At 38.4% G+C, this 16,207-nt stretch overlaps 1 long non-coding RNA gene across 1 annotated transcript in view; it reads left to right on the top strand.

Moving 5' to 3' along the window:
- Positions 1–14,650, top strand: part of LOC142833777 (uncharacterized) — a 442,137-nt gene extending 427,487 nt beyond the window's left edge. Inside the window, exon 3 of the long non-coding RNA XR_012907446.1 lies at positions 14,374–14,650. This is a non-coding gene — a long non-coding RNA (uncharacterized LOC142833777). The remainder of the gene's footprint in view (positions 1–14,373) is intronic.
- The last annotated feature ends 1,557 nt before the right edge of the window (positions 14,651–16,207 follow it).

Raw genomic sequence — 16,207 nt, 5'->3', positions numbered from 1 at the left:
ATATTGGTGTAACTCTAACCAAATAAATGAAAAGCTTTCATAATAAAAAAAACTTTACATCTTTGAAGCTATCATTAAGACGCTATTAGAAGATAAAATAATCTCCCATGAGCATGGATTTGTAAGATTAATATAGTAAAAATGATCATTGACCAAAAAATTGACAGATTCAAGGCAATCACAATCAAAATTTCAACACCATTTTGTACAGACCTTGAATGAGTTATTCAAAACAAAAACCCAGGACAGTTAAAACAATCCTGAACAATAAAAGACTTCCAGGGGTTTCACCACTTCTGGTTTCAAGTTATATTACAGGGCTATTATAACAAAAACCATATAGTATTGATAAGGAAATAGACTTGTTGATAAATGGAACCAAATCAAATTGAAAACCCAGACATTAATTCACAGTTATTGATGTCTGATGTTTGACTAAGAAGCCATAAATATACAATGGAAAAAAGAAAATATCTTCAACAAATAGAGTTGGTCAATCTGGATGTCTGAACATAGAAGAATACAAATAGATCCATATTTGTTACCCTGCAAAAAGCTAAAGTCCAAGTGGATCAAAGACCTCACAGCATAAAACCAGACACACTGTACTGATAGAAGAGAAAGTGGAGAACAGTCTTAAATGCATTGGCATGGTACAAAATTTTCTGAACGTAACATCAATAGTGTAGGTACTAAAATCAACAAATAGGGCATCATGAAACTCAAAAGCTTCAATAAGGCAAAGGACATCATCAATCGAACAAAGAGGCAATCTACAGAATTGGAAAAAAAATTACCAGCTCCATATCAGATAGAGGTTTAATATCTGAATAATATAAAGAACTCAAGAAACTAGGTGCCAAAAAGGCAATCTAATTTTAATGTGGGGTACAGATTTAAACAGAGAATTCTCAGCAGGGGATTTTCAAATGGCTGAGAAACATTTTAAAAAATGTTCAACATCTCTAGCCTTCAGGAAATGCAATAAAACGACTTTGAGATTTCATCTTAAGCCTGTCAGAATGACTAAAATCAAGAACATAAATGATAGCTCATGCTGGTGAGGATGTGGAGGAGGGGGAATATTCCTGTTAGTGCAAACTTGTATAGTCACCATGGAATTCAATATGGTATTTCTTCTGTAAACAGGGAATTGATCTACCTCAAAATCTAGCTGATGGAGGATTACCCTTTGTATGCTGTGGATATATTTTATTGTCATTGGTTAATAAAGAAGCTGTTTCAGCCAGTGGCTTAGCAGAATAGAGCAAGGCAGGAATTCCAAGCAAATAGAGGAGGAAAGAAGGCAGAGTCAGGGAGATGCCACGTTGCTAGCCAAGGAGTCCCATGGAGATCTCTATACAACCCTGTTTGATATTAGGACAGAAGGATGGATGCTCTTTGAAAACTGACAGTGGTGCCAATGTCAAGTACAACATCTACATTGCTCATTGAACATAGGGAAGTCAAGCAGTTGCCTGAATGGAGCCTTCACTGGTAAGTTCTAAGTTTTGTCACAAGAAAGTGCTCTGAAGGCTACAGAAAGAGAAACCTGGATACCAATCCAGCCATAAAACCCTCCACCTATAATCTTTCCAGTTTGCAAGTTGTGCTGGGAAATGATGACCCAGAACATGTGGAAGTGGTCAACCAATGTCTGGTTTAATTTGACGCCCATGGCCACAAGAATGACCCCATGCACTACATTTCCCAGATGGCCAGGAACTGTAATCTGGAAAGTCAAGAGACCAAGAGTAGTCCCAAACAGCACTAGCAGAAAAGAAAAAAAACAATGAAATGATTCCTAATGATATTCTGCTATGCTTATAGATAGTTGCCTTATCCAGTCATCATCAAAGGAGTTTCCTCCAGTAGCAGACAGAATTAGGTACAAAGAGCCCCACCCCCAAACTGAGTCAGACTTTATTTGGAGAGGTAGTCTAAATTAGAGGTCTCTATCTTGTCCCTCCCCCCCCCCCGAATTGGGGAAACCCCATGAAACAGGTGAGGAATGATAATAGGAGCCAGAGAAAAAGAAGGAAACTAGGAGAACATGGCCCAGCAAATCGACTAAGCAAGACTCATATGGGCTCAAGAGACTGAAGAGGCAAGCATGGGGCTTGCATGGGTCTGTACCAGGTTCTCTGCAAATATGGTTGTAAGTGTTGTATTTTTGTGTGACTCTTAACAGTCAGAGTGGGCGTATCTGTAACTGATTTTTGAGACTCTTTTCCTCCTATTAGATTGCCTTGTTCAACCTCAAGATGAGTGCATTTTTTTTTTTGATGTCTTAGGGTTTTACTACTGTGGAGAAACACCATCACCACAGCAATACTTATGAACGAAAATATTTAACTGGGTCTGGCTTACCATTCAGAAGTTTAGTCCATTATCATCAAGGTGGGAAGCATGGCAGCATACATGCTCTAGAAGCAGCTGAGAATTTTACATCTGATTCTGCCACAAGCAGAAAGGGACAGTGACACAGTTGGCAGGCCTAAGATTCTAAGACCTCAAAGGCCACTCCTTGGGAAAACGTCTTCCAACCAAGTCACATCTACTCCAGCAAGGCCACACTTCTGAACAGAGCCAATCCTTATGGGCCTTAGGGGGGGGGGGCATTATTATTCAGATCACCACTCTTGTCTTATTGTATCTTATCTTATCCTGGTAGGCAGTTATCTTTTGGGGGATTATTCTTTTCTGAAGAGGAAAAGGAGAGGGTTAGATCTAAGGAGAAGGGAGGTGCAAGGGGAACTGGAGGAATTGGGGAAGGGGGAACTGTGGTCGGGATGCATTCTATGAAATAATAACCTATTTTCAATGAATTAGTCAACAGATGATAGATAGATGATAGATAGATAGATAGATAGATAGATAGATAGATAGATAGATAGATAGATAAATGAGAGATAACAAAAATAAAAATCAATAACTTCCCACTATTATAGTTCCTATTTTCACAGAGCTGTAATTGAAACTGTAATGGAAGCCAGTCACTAGTTCCTACTGAGACATACACGCACTTAGGCTTAATTGATTCTTGCTGTTCGTGGCGTAAAATATTCTGGCTCATAAAAAAATAAAGGAAAGCAAAAGCAAAAATTAGTATTAGTCTTGTTTATTTAACCTAATATGTCTGAAACATCTTCTATAATTAATTAAATTCTTTTTAAAAATCTGTTGATATAATAAATTCTTTTATATTCACATCTCCATACTTGGGCTTTCATATCTACTGTTTGTTGCCTTTTACTTTCGACTAGCCATATGCCAGGTGCTCAATAGGCCACAAGTAGTTGAAATATCTCTACTTGTTTGGATAATGCTCAGAGGAGAAATTTACTCTTCACTTGCTGTCTTTTAAAGAATTACAGTAACTGCAAATTAAAGATTTCTTTTTTGTTAAATCTAATGCCATCTTAGATTCTAGTGTATAAAACACATACAACAAGACTGTGAAGATAATGGACAAAGAAAAGTCTATTGTTTGTTTATACTTTACAAGAGCATATGAAAATAGACAAACACAATATTTATTTGCAGGCCACTATGACACTTCTTCCCTTTCATCCTTTTACCAACTCACAAGCCTAGTTCAAGACCTTCTTCATTTCTGAATACTCTTGGCCTGGTCAAGCTCTAGATCCATGATTGAAAGCATCATTCCCTGGTCCAATTAAGAATTCATCTACCAGATTTGCCAGGCTTACTTCAGGTCCTGTACCTTCTGAAATGGCCCAATTTAAAGAATGTCAGATTATTACAACGGATACAAAGCCAAAGAAGTCCACATGCATTGGCAAGTCACAAAAGCAACATGAATAGTCAAAAAGGATATCTTCCATCAAATGCCCTGGACTTATAGAAGTGTTATCTAATGAGAACTACCTAGATGAACTACAGGATACAGAATTGAAAATAACAACCATAAACTTTATTAAATAACTCAATGAATTAAAAGAAGACACAAGCAAGAACTTCATTAAACTCCAAGGTGATAACAATAAACACTTGAGCAATGTCCAAAAAATACAACTACATATCTAAATGAAATAACAAAAATAATTTAGGATATAAAAAATCTAATTCAATAAATAGAAACACTGAAGATAAAACTAGGTGAAATTAAGATAAATTAAAATACATAGTAAATAAATTTAAAAACTCAAAGACATAAGTAGAATAAATCATACAGAAGATGGAATACCAAGACTCAAAAATAAAGTACAGAATCTAGACAAAATAAGCAAAGAAAATGAAAATACAAGTTAAAATCACAGTAGAGAAATATACAAGATATTTGGAGACAAAATAAGCAAAGGAAATGAAAACACAAGTTAAAATCACAGTAGAAGAATATACAAGATATTTGGAACACCATCAAAAGACTCACACTTTGAATTATAGGCATAGAAAGAGGGGGAATTCCAAGTCAATGGCATAGACCAGATCATTAACAAGATGACAGAAGAAAATTTCCCCAGAAAAGACAGATTCATAAAAATACAATATACAGATATGCCATCTAGATGAGATCAAGAAAGAAACACCCCATGGGAAATCATAATCAAAACATGATGTGGGAGTGATTTCTTTCTAATATGTTGCTTTCATTGGTTAATTAATAAAGAAACTGCCTAGGCCCATTTGATAGTCCAACCCTTAGGTGGGTGGAGTAAACAGAACAGAATGCTGGGAGAAAGAAAGCTGAGTCAGTGAGTCACCATGATTCTCCCACTCCAGACAGACGCAGGTTAAGATCTTCCCTGGTAAGCCACCTCGTGGGCTACACAGATTATTAAAAATGGGTTATATCAATATGTAAGAGCTAGCCAATAAGAGGCTGGAACTAATGGGTGAGGCAGTGTTTAAATGAATACAGTTTCCATGTAATTATTTCAGGTAAAGCTAGCCGGGTGGCGGGAAGCGGCCCGCCGCTCCTATTACTACAAAAACACTAAATATGTTAAACAATGAAACACTATTAGTACCTGCAAGAGGAAAGACACAACTGATAAATCTAAAAGGAAAAATCAAGTTGGGGGAGAAGGATGGAGTGGGAGAGCAATGAAAAAGAGATCTTGATAGAGAGAACCACTATGGAGTTAGGGAGAAATCTGGAGGTAGGGAAATTCCCAAAAATCCACAAGAATGACTTGAGCTAAGAGCCCAAGCAATAGTGGAGAGGGAGTCCTAACTGGGCTTCCCATATAATCTGTTTGGTGAATACCCAAACTATCATCATAGAGCCTTCATGTAGCAACTGACAAAACCGAATGCAGAGATCTGCAACCAAGCACTGGGCTGAGCTCCAGAAATCCAACTGAAGATAGGGAGGAGGGAATATATGAGCAAGGGAAGTCAAAATCATAATGGAGAAATCTACAGAGTCAGCTGAATCAAGCTCATGGAAACTGATGAACTCTAGAATAACAGCTGTGGAGCCTACATGGGACTGAACTAGGCCATCCATCTGTGAGAGATAGTTGTGAATCTTAAACTATCTGTGAGGTACCTGGCAGTGGGACCAAGATCGATCCCTGGTGCATGACCTAGCTTATTGCAGCCCATTTCCTGTGGTGGAATGCCATGTTCAGCCTTGATGCAAGGAAGAGGGGCTTGATCCTGCCTCAACTTAATGTGCCAGACTTTGTTTACTTTCCATGAGAGCCCTTACCCATTAGGAGGAATGGATGGGGGTGGGCTGAAGGGTGGCAGGAGGAGAGGTAGGTGGGAGAACTGTGGATGGAATGTTAAATTAAATAAATAAATACCCCTATTTCTCAATGGAAACTCCAAAACTGAGAAAAGCCTGAAACAGTGCACAACAATTTCTAGAAGACCACTGCTGTTAGAGCAAAGTTATTTGTCATAGTTGAAAGAGAAAGAAAAGTTTTCCATATCCACACAGGCTTTTAAAAATTCATTAGCAAGGGAGGGGGAGAGGAGTGGGGGGAAGGGGAGAGGGGTGGGAGGAGGGGGAGAAGAGTGGGAGGAGGGGGAGAAGAGTGGGAGGAGGGGGAGAAGAGTGGGAGGAGGGGGAGGGAAAGGGGAGGCTGGGAGGAGGTGGAAATTTGTTTTTTTTTCTTTATTCTTCTTTTATCAATAAAAAAAAAGAAAAAAAAATTCATTAGCAACAGCTACAACGAGAAACAACTAAATACAGTACTGAAAGTAGTGTTTTAAACTAAGAGAGAAATAGGCACAGCCAAGAGACTCTGGAAAGAAAACAAACAAAACTGCAATCTAACAAGATAAATCACAACTAAGAACATATGCAATCAAAGGCATCAAAAAGACTGCAGTCTACATACTCTTCGATAACAGCTCTAAATATTAATGACCTCAACTCTCGAATAAAAAGTCCCACACTATGTGACTAGAGTAAGAAGTATAATCAAGCTATCTGTTTTCTATGAGAAACTTATTTTAATTTAAAAGACAGGGACCACTTGAAGTGCTTCTAAAGGGGGAAGTTATTTAAAGTAAATGGTGTCAAGAAATGAGATCCTTTAGCCACTGCTAATTACCAAGTCATCTTTAGGCTTTTCAGTCTGTGGTCTCTACTCCCATAGTACCTATTTTTAAACAAATCCCAGACTTTATGTGACTTCTGATTTACATATATCACAAAGTAGCTACCAAACATTGAAGTCTTTAAAATCAACATGCCTGAACAGTTAATAATAAAATACATTTTGTTTCTATGCATCATAATTTCTGTAAACTACAAGGTGGGATTATATTTAAGTTCAGCTTTGTGCCTAAAAGACTTCATAAAATGGTATTGCAGCCTTTCTATTACACTACATCAGGAGATGCATTCTGACTGCTGTTATTATTGATCAAGAATTTCAGGTGTTGCCTTCCTGAGCTTCCATTATGAAGTTCCCTATCAGCTTTTCAACTAACTGTCTTAGCAGGCATTGAAGTTAATTGCTTAGATCAATTATCTCATTAAGTGTTGAGACATTGATTTTCTAAATCTATCATTTTCTCTTCATTTATCCCCAGGAATTGTCCTATAAAGAAAATTTTTGGACAAAATTCTTAGCTGTCTTTTCTGTATGAATAGTACCTTAAAACAAGTAAAAGACTAGATTATTGTTGTTATTTATCCATTTTTAGGATAATTGACCAGTTTTCTAGTATACCACAGAGGTTTTTACTATAAACTTATGAATACTGATATATAGTATTCACTTCAGTACATTTACAGTGAGAACTTTTAAGTTAGCTTCTAAGTCTTTTTATTTTTTATTAATCATTTCCCCTTTTATGTTTCAAATTAAATAAAATATTTTATGTGCTTCCCATTGTCTTGATGACTGCCTTACTTTTTTAATAACAGGTTTTTCCTACAGTGTTAGTTACATTGTCATTGTTGCGATAAATCATCATTATCAAAAGCAAGTTACAGAAGTAATAACATTTTTTGTCTTATGGTTCCAGATGAAGAATTCATGTGGTAAGGGAGACATAACAGCAGAAAGCAAGAGAAGAAAACTGAGAGATCACATTTCCATTCACAGGAAGTTAAGAACTGGAAGTTGGTGAAAATATAAACTCCCAAACTCCACTGATATACTTCCTCAAACAAGGCTAAAGAAACACCGCAGTGGCCCCTAATGACACAGTGCTATCTATATACATAAATCACAGCATCACTCAGGCCTTATCAGAGAAGTATCTTCTTGCAGTAGATGACAATTAGGAAAGAGATTCACAACTGGATAATGTGTAAACAGTGACTAACTTTGGAGAACTCAGTCCTAAATGAGATTTTTTTTTCAAATCTGTGTCCTCAAGCCTAAGGGATCTATGTAGAAGAGAAGATAAAAATTCTTTGAGTCAGAGGTGATGGAAGACTCCAAGGAACCAGTGTCTTCCAGACACCGCAGGACTGACACACAAATGACCTTCCAGGGACCATGGCAACATGCATAAGACCTGCACAGATTCAAACCACACTGAGAAGGTGTGTGAACACAAAAAAATCACTTCTATATCTTACCATGAGGCTTGTGGTTTACCGGTAAAGTTCTGGAGTCTGTCTCCATCATTTTAAAGACTTCCTGAATCTGCCTTCTTTCTACCAGCATTCAGTTTAGTTTTCCTGCCTATCTCTATTCTCCCTTATCACAGGCTCAAAGCAGCTTCTTTATTAACCAACGATAACAAAATATATTCACAACATACAGAATCCCACATCAACACTCCTCATTTCTCTTTTCAAATTCTTGACCTCTTTTTTCATTAAATTTTTTATAAATATAACCTGCTAAATCTGTAAAATGTTACTTATAGGTATGTTTTCAGGGCTGACCATTTGGTATCCATGTACTGGACAACACTTGGGAAGACTATTTCTCCCACTCTCAGCATTCCTTAGTTGTTGGAGCTCTTTGTCTGTGGTTGAAACCTCATTGGCTTTCTTCCATCCACTTTAGCATGCTATGTATCTGTTCTTTGGTTCATGTTTGGAAGCCTTTATGGGTGTAACTTCTGATATTGCTAGGAGATATAATCTCACAGCAAATCCTCTGATCCTCTGGCTCTTACAATCTTTCAGCCCTCTCTTCCACAATGTTCCCTGAGCCTTACATATGAGAATGTAAAAGCAAAATCTTGGTTCCTCATAACATTAACATTTTAAAATACCTTTGCTGATCTTGCTCATAAAAATGATACTTATATCTTTCAACATATGTCTGGATTACTGAGTTTTAAAATGTCATTTGAATAATTTCTGGCTGAATTATCTTGATGCAGTTAATTACTTTTATGATATACAAATGAGTTTACTTCTTTATTTTAATTTGTCAAGATTGATCCCTTGTTTAGATTCTTGTGATGATTCAAAATTCAAATCTACACAACAATTCATAATGAAGATACTCTATGTGTCTGTGGTTTTTATCTACACATTCTTTCATATGTGCACTACTCTATACTTTGATTTTTGCAGTTCATCATATGTTCTGAAAATTATGGCCACTCCATGCACAGGTAAAATCCTCATTCATTTACTAGTTGCATAGTATCCCATTATATAGAACCATATCTTACTTTATTCCTTTATTAGTATAATAACAGAGATAGATAAATAAATTAACAAATAAATAGGGAAGAGTGCTACAGCTTCTTTTGGAGAGCTAAACATACAACAATAACATTTTGTTAGACCTTCTACCTTTTCTTTGTTCTATTAGTCTACCCTTGTTCTATTAATCTGTTCTAAGTGTTCCGCATCAATGATTCACAGTCCCACGATTAGAGGAATTTGACCCAACCCTAGCTCTGAGGATATGCTTAACTTTTGTTTGTTTTTAAATGACTATGTCTTGGTCAAGGAGACTTAATTTTAAAAAAAAATGCCTACTCATAAATTCTCCATAAAGTTACTTTCCTCCTAGTACATCCATTAGAAAAGAAAATGTTTTTTTCATATCCCTTGATATGATTCTTGGGGATTCTGTAGTCATCTTGCTTTTCCACTAGGGATTACCCCAAACCTAAAGATAGCAGTCAGGAGTAAAAGATTTTACCTATTTCATAGCACATCTTAGTCAATGAGCCAGCCAAACAGTCATAAAGGGTATGTTTCTTAGATTACCTGGCTATGACATATGTGAGTTAATATATCTGCTTGTTTAGTACCAACTGCACCAAATGTTTGGTCAAAAGCATTACCCCAGCTCCCTAATGCCCCTTTATACAAAGAGCCTGGAGTATTAAGTTGGGGGCCTCATACGAGCCTCCAGCATCCATCTTTGGAAGCCCCTTTCCTGAGAGTTACCTCAGTCCCAACTTCACCTCCTCATCGAGGGTCAAGGAAGCCCTCCAAAGAGTGACCCCTCCCCAGGGAGGGTCAAGACCACTTCCACAGGCTGTTACTATTGATTTGGAATGAACATCCTAAATATTAGAAAATACCAATTGCATGAGCCACCCCTCTTTCTTTTCTGTCTTACCTGGTTCACTTCTCTTGAGAACACTGGAAAAAGAAGTTTAAAGAATTCGCACCAATTTGCAAATGAACCAAAACCTCAGCTCATTCATTTGCCGCCACCTAATGTGGATGCCCTCTTATCTCTGCTCAACTTTCTGATGCTTTCAGTAAAAATCCCTGCCTGGAAATCCTGATCCTGTTCCTTACCCCTCACTCCTGCAGTGCTGTACCTCTCACAACAGAAACAAACCACGAAAAAGTTGACATTCATTATTCTCTCCACAGCAGGCAAGTTATCAGTTTTCAATGACTTAAGGAACCTAACCATCTACAGTGTCACTGAACCGCTATCCCATTCCCCATTGCTAACTCTTTCTTCTAGGCCCTCCTCCCATCTCAAAGTGATTCCAAAACTGCTTTTGCTTTAAAATCCAGAGCAGTTGGTCTATCTTTCCTTATACTTCTATTTCATTAATTTGCTTGTACCTTTCAACACTAAAACGGCTTAAGACACCTAAATCAAAGAATGATTCTGTTCCTAAAAAAATGGACACTGTGTTACTATCAGATTAATCTGCTTAAATTGGCCATCTCTTAAAATATCACTGATTTTCTTACTGTGAATACTTAAAAGAAAAATAACAATAGTTATTTAATGATATTTTTAGAATTTTTTATCAATGAGGTTGAGAATACAGTTAAACTCTACATCTCAATGAATAATGTTAGATACATAGAAAGTGCCTGGTTGTTGCTAGTGGCTCCTGCTGCTATTCTTTCAGCAGGTATCTTTGATTTAAAAAGGTTGTTTGGACTTGCTGCCACAAGGAGATAAGAGTTCTGATAATATACACACTGAAGACCAAAAGAGCACTATGACCTCAGATAGACCCTTGCATGTAGTGACATGCCCAGACAGGATCTGCACACTATGAAGATTAGTATCAGTGTCTTAGAAACATTAGTAAATGGGAAAGGATTGAAAATAGAAGGTTCTTTAATTTCACTTCCCAGGTTATGAATATTGTTAAAGACAGAGGCAACACTGAGTCACCTGGTATTTTTAAATCCTAGCAAGAGGCCTGTTTTGATTCCCGTGGAAGACTCTTACTGTTGCCACCCACTTTGACACTGGGAGGGGAGTAGCAGCACTGTCAGTTGACACCTGCACAGTTGCCCCTGTCAGGTACCGTATTTGGAGTTTGTGAAAACTACATACATAAGATGGATATCTTGCTTTCAATATACAAAGGAAGGAAATAGAAGAGTTTTCATTGTCCTCTCCCAGTCCCCACTGTCCCTATCTTGGCCCTGATAAATATGAGCTAGTCTCTAAAATATATATCTCATTCAGGCAACTGTTGTCCTGCTGCAGTGATTCAGTAGCTTTAAAAGATCACCTCAAAGTCTCTGATCCTGAACAGAATATTCTCAGCATGCTCCAGTGATGGAGAAAGCCTTCTTAACCAAAATCTTTAAGAGGTGGGTCTTAGTTAAGGTGTGGCTTTGCTGCGTAAAAGGTTGCACGTTCATGTGCTTGCTTTCTGTGCCTTTTCCCACAGGACATTGCTGTGCCTGGATTTCTCATTTCTTGTTTCATGAGTTTTCCTCTTATAATAAGTAATATGTAATTGTTTTATCCTTAGCTAGCCTGGTTATTTCAACACCTGTTGCCCAACATAGGATGAACCCACCACCCTGAGATTCAGAGTCTCTTGCTCTACTGACTGAGCTAGCCTAGAAGCACAGACAGCTTTTCCCTTGCTCCTTCCCCAGCTTTTCCAACATTCTAGTGAAATAGTGAACTATATAGCAGTTGATCTAGGAGTGCAAATGGCATCAAGAAAAAAAATAACTGAGAACAAAGTCTACATACCAGGCATTACACAGACATAGCATGATGTCACTGAATCTCTTACCGGACAGCAGAGAATTTACCTTAGGAAAAAAGAACTTTGCCTTTGTCAAGGAAGTGCCAAAACCATATTGATGGTGTTCTCGTGGATAACTCACAACTACTGAGATCAGTATTGCACAGAATTTGGGGCACATTGAAAAAATCAAAGCAGAAAGTGAAAACAGTTATGGATCAGATAAGTCTTTCATTTCGTGAAAAGGAAGCAAGTTGGGGCCTGGATTCATGGACTATATAAGGACTTGACTGGTGCAATCTAAAGAGGGGCATGATGCTAGTACAGGGAAGCTTCCAAGCAATGATTAGGATAACTTGGTAACTAAACAACAGAAAACAAGACATGGGAATTTTTGGTCAACTATGATGGAGGGAGGTCATTGGCTAATAAAGGAACTGCCTTGGCTCATTTCATTGGTTAGGACATAGGTAGGTGGAGTAAACAGAACAGAATGCTGGGAGGAAGAGGAAGTGAGGTCAGACTGGACAGCTCTCCTCTCCAGAGCAGATGCCTCAGCAGAGACGCCATGCCCAGCTCTCAGGCAGACGCACATGATGAAGCTCCGACCCAGGATGGACTTAGGCTAGAATCTTCCCGGTAAGACCGGTGCTATACAGTTGATAAGAAATGGGCTAGTCCAGGTGCGAGAGTTAGCCTAGAAGAGGCTAGGTAGAAATGAGCCAAGCGGTGTTTAAATGAATACAGTGTCCATGTAATTATTTCGGGTAAAGCTAGCCAGGCAGGCGGCTGGGGTGTTGGGGACGCAGCCCCACCGCCGCACCCATATTACTACAAATGACGCCCAGACGTGTGGCTAACTGAGTCCACAGAAAGCCTGAGAAAGCTTGGAAAAGAATAGAGTAAAGCATGTTTCTTATGGCAATTTCTCGGGTCTACTCTGCTTGCCAGAGGCAAGCAACCACCTCATCTAAGAGAGGCTTCCTGACTCAGCTTTAGCTGCAAAGCCTGCAGCTCATTAAGAGGTCCTGCCATGAAACACTTAAATGGTGTTGACGAAAAGCTGAACGCATGCTTTCCGGTTTTCAGCCGTAGCAGGAAAAAAGCTGCGCCGTTTAAAAATGCGGCGTTTGAAAATGCTGGCTTTCTGGGCCATTATGCCAGGGCAAACTCTGACTGTTTGAGGCAGGAGGGCCGGCTACAGAGAGAGGACTTGAGTGTTGTCTGTTGTGGCTTGCTGGCTGGCAGGGACCTTGAAACGCCATAGAATTGTGCCCATAAACATGGCTACAGCCAGTACCTCAGCCATGAGGCTGAAAAGCTAAGGAATGGACTGGATCTAGCTGGCAAAGCCACGCCTTTAATTCTACTGATATTGCTTGCTAAATTAAAGACTCATGTGGTCAAAAAACAGAGAGATATACAGTAAAGAGAGATTCAAAGACAAAGAAAATTTCTAAATGGTTTACTGTGTGTTAAAAATATATACAAGCTAAAAGTTGAAGTTCTTAAAGTAAAAAAAATAAGGAAGAAAGAGAGTAGTTGGGTGTGGTAGCACATGCCTTTAATCCCAGTGCCTAGAAGGCAGAGACGAACAGATCTCTGTGAGTTCAAGGTGTAGTAGCAAACACCTTTAATCCCAATGCCTGGGAGGCAGAGACAGGCGGATCTCTGAGAGTTCAAAGACAGCCTGGTCTACAGGTCAAAGATATACACTCAAAAAGCAAAAAGTTAACCTAGGAATGTCACAGCTTAGATTCTTAAGCGCCTAGTGATTTAAAGGCACAAATCAAAAGTGCTCCTGGATAGTAAAAAATTGCAGATTCACAATAGGACAGATTCAGACCACTAAATGAGTCACACTGTTGGATGAATGTACGTAGGCTTGGGAGAGAGAAGAAAAAGAATATAGAGAATAAAGTTAATGGTTTAAAAAAAAAAAGGTAAAGTCTTTAAAGAGACAGAATAAAGTAAAGTGATAGAGTAAAAATAAGCCGCGTAAAGATGGAAAATTCACAGAGAGTCTGGATTATGTACATTGTGTTTTCTTTAAAATTTTTGACTGTAAAGGAGCTAAGTACAGAGAGACATTTCATTATATGGACTGCCAAATGGAACCAGAACGGATATGATAAGGGTATTATGATTTCAGAATTTGGGTCTAAGGACATGATGCTTTGGAAAGGAGTTTCTTATTTTGTTTTCACAGAGGATGAGACCCTGCTCATTTCTTCTATTCCGATTTGGTATGATGGACCACGTCCTCCTGAAGGGTTGCTGTGAACATCTTCAGAAAATTGCTCTGCTCAACTGCCAACTGAGATGAAATTAGCACACAGGTTATACCATGAAAGACCTAATTAACGATGCCCCCATTCAGCAGGAAGCGGTTTGGAGAGAAAAAACTGCGCCCATGTTCCCAAATATAGTTTATAAATGTTCTTTTACATTTAAAGGGGGAAATGATATAGATATGAATAATTTGCATTGGTATGGATTTTAAGGTCAATTTTGTTATATGTATATGTATTTCCGATATTGATTAAGGTATTGTGATTGTGTAGTTCATTTAAATATGTACTGTATAATTAAGAAATATAGGTTGTTAATGGATAATTATCGATAATAGTAAAGCTTGTAGTCATGTTAGTTAGATTTTCTAGATATATAGAGATATATTTTAGATAGACATTCTTCATGTCTTTCAAAGATTACAGAATAGGACATTTAATGTTTTAATAACTGAGGACTTTTCATGACAATGAGACACTCTGCTCCTGGCAGCACCAATCTACTTCAAGAGGAAGATGGGCATCGAAGAGGATCCTTATGGAGTTTGATAGCCATTTGGGCAAGAAACTGCTCTTGCCTGGACTATTGTATAAACTGGACACAGAGAATCTACAGAGAGAGGACTACTGAACTTGCCTAAGGTGAGATGATCTTTCGGGGTCCCTGATTCATGAAAGAGTCTGCGAGACATTCTGCAGAACACAACAGATAGTGACTGAACTGACTTTGAATTTTCCTGCTTTATGGAAATGTCTGCTGGATACCATGGGCCTAAAGGCTGAAGATGGATGCCCCAACAGTACAGAGGAAGTTTGGGTGACTGTCCAGGCAGCGAGATGTCTCTGTCATTTCTAGAGTTTTAAAAGTTGCTTTTTTCTTGTTTGCTTATGTAGTATTGTATCTTTCTGGAGTCTTTGATGGAGTTAAGAATAATTAGTTATAGTTATGGTTTTCCTTAGTTATGATAAAGATTATTGTAACTTTTACTTGATAACTGTTTTGTTATATGTAATTTTGCTATGTTAAAGTCTTTTTTTTTGTTTAAACCGAAAAGGGGGAAATGATGGAGGAAGGTCATTGGCTAATAAAGGAACTGCCTTGGCTCATTTCATTGGTTAGGACATAGGTAGGTGGAGTAAACAGAACAGAATGCTGGGAGGAAGAGGAAGTGAGGTCAGACTCGACAGCTCTCCTCTCCAGAGCAGATGCCTCAGCAGAGACGCCATGCCCAGCTCTCAGGCAGACGCACGTGATGAAGCTCCGACCCAGGATGGACTTAGGCTAGAATCTTCCCGGTAAGACCAGTGCTATACAGTTGATAAGAAATGGGCTAGTCCAGGTGCGAGAGTTAGCCTAGAAGAGGCTAGGTAGAAATGAGCCAAGCAGTGTTTAAATGAATACAGTGTCCATGTAATTATTTCGGGTAAAGCTAGCCGGGCAGGCGGCTGGGGTGTTGGGGACGCAACCCCGCCGCCGCCCCTATTACTACAAAAACTAAACACTGAAAATTAGGAAAACCTCTTGACCTGTCTATTCAGAATCCCAGAGCTCCAGTTCTTAGAAGTAAGCCCAAGGAAAGAGTTCACTTCAACAGTTTCTTAGCATTCTAACAAAAAGCAGAATCACAAGGTAAGAAGAAAACCTGGTGTAGAGACCATGGCAACTAAGAGGACTGATCATTATTATTTAATAGAAGTTTCCTAAGAAAGGAACTAATTAAATGCACCTGCACTAAAATGATCCCATGGCTATTATCTGCCCACACAGACAAACTGAGAACCATAAAGTCTGAAATGCAGCAATCAGGAGGCCTAATTGTCTCCTGCAAGGAATGGCTTTGTTTTACGTAGTACTCCATCAAAAACACTAAGTGTTAATGTGTCTCATATAACATATCTGGCCAGCTAACTAGTTTAATTCATCACACACCATGAGAAAGAATAAAAGCTGGAGGTTAGTGACAAGTTAATAGTAGAGTCAGGAGACTCTATAAGTATGGAGAAACATACTTTGATTGATGGTGCAGAACTATTAGGTACTACTCTAGATGGACTCTGTCAAGCTTTATTTAGTGGCCAATCAAAGAAAA

Source organism: Microtus pennsylvanicus, chromosome 13, assembly GCF_037038515.1.
Source record: "Microtus pennsylvanicus isolate mMicPen1 chromosome 13, mMicPen1.hap1, whole genome shotgun sequence".
Taxonomy (NCBI): Eukaryota; Metazoa; Chordata; class Mammalia; order Rodentia; family Cricetidae; genus Microtus; species Microtus pennsylvanicus.
This window is presented reverse-complemented; position numbering and strand designations above follow the sequence as displayed.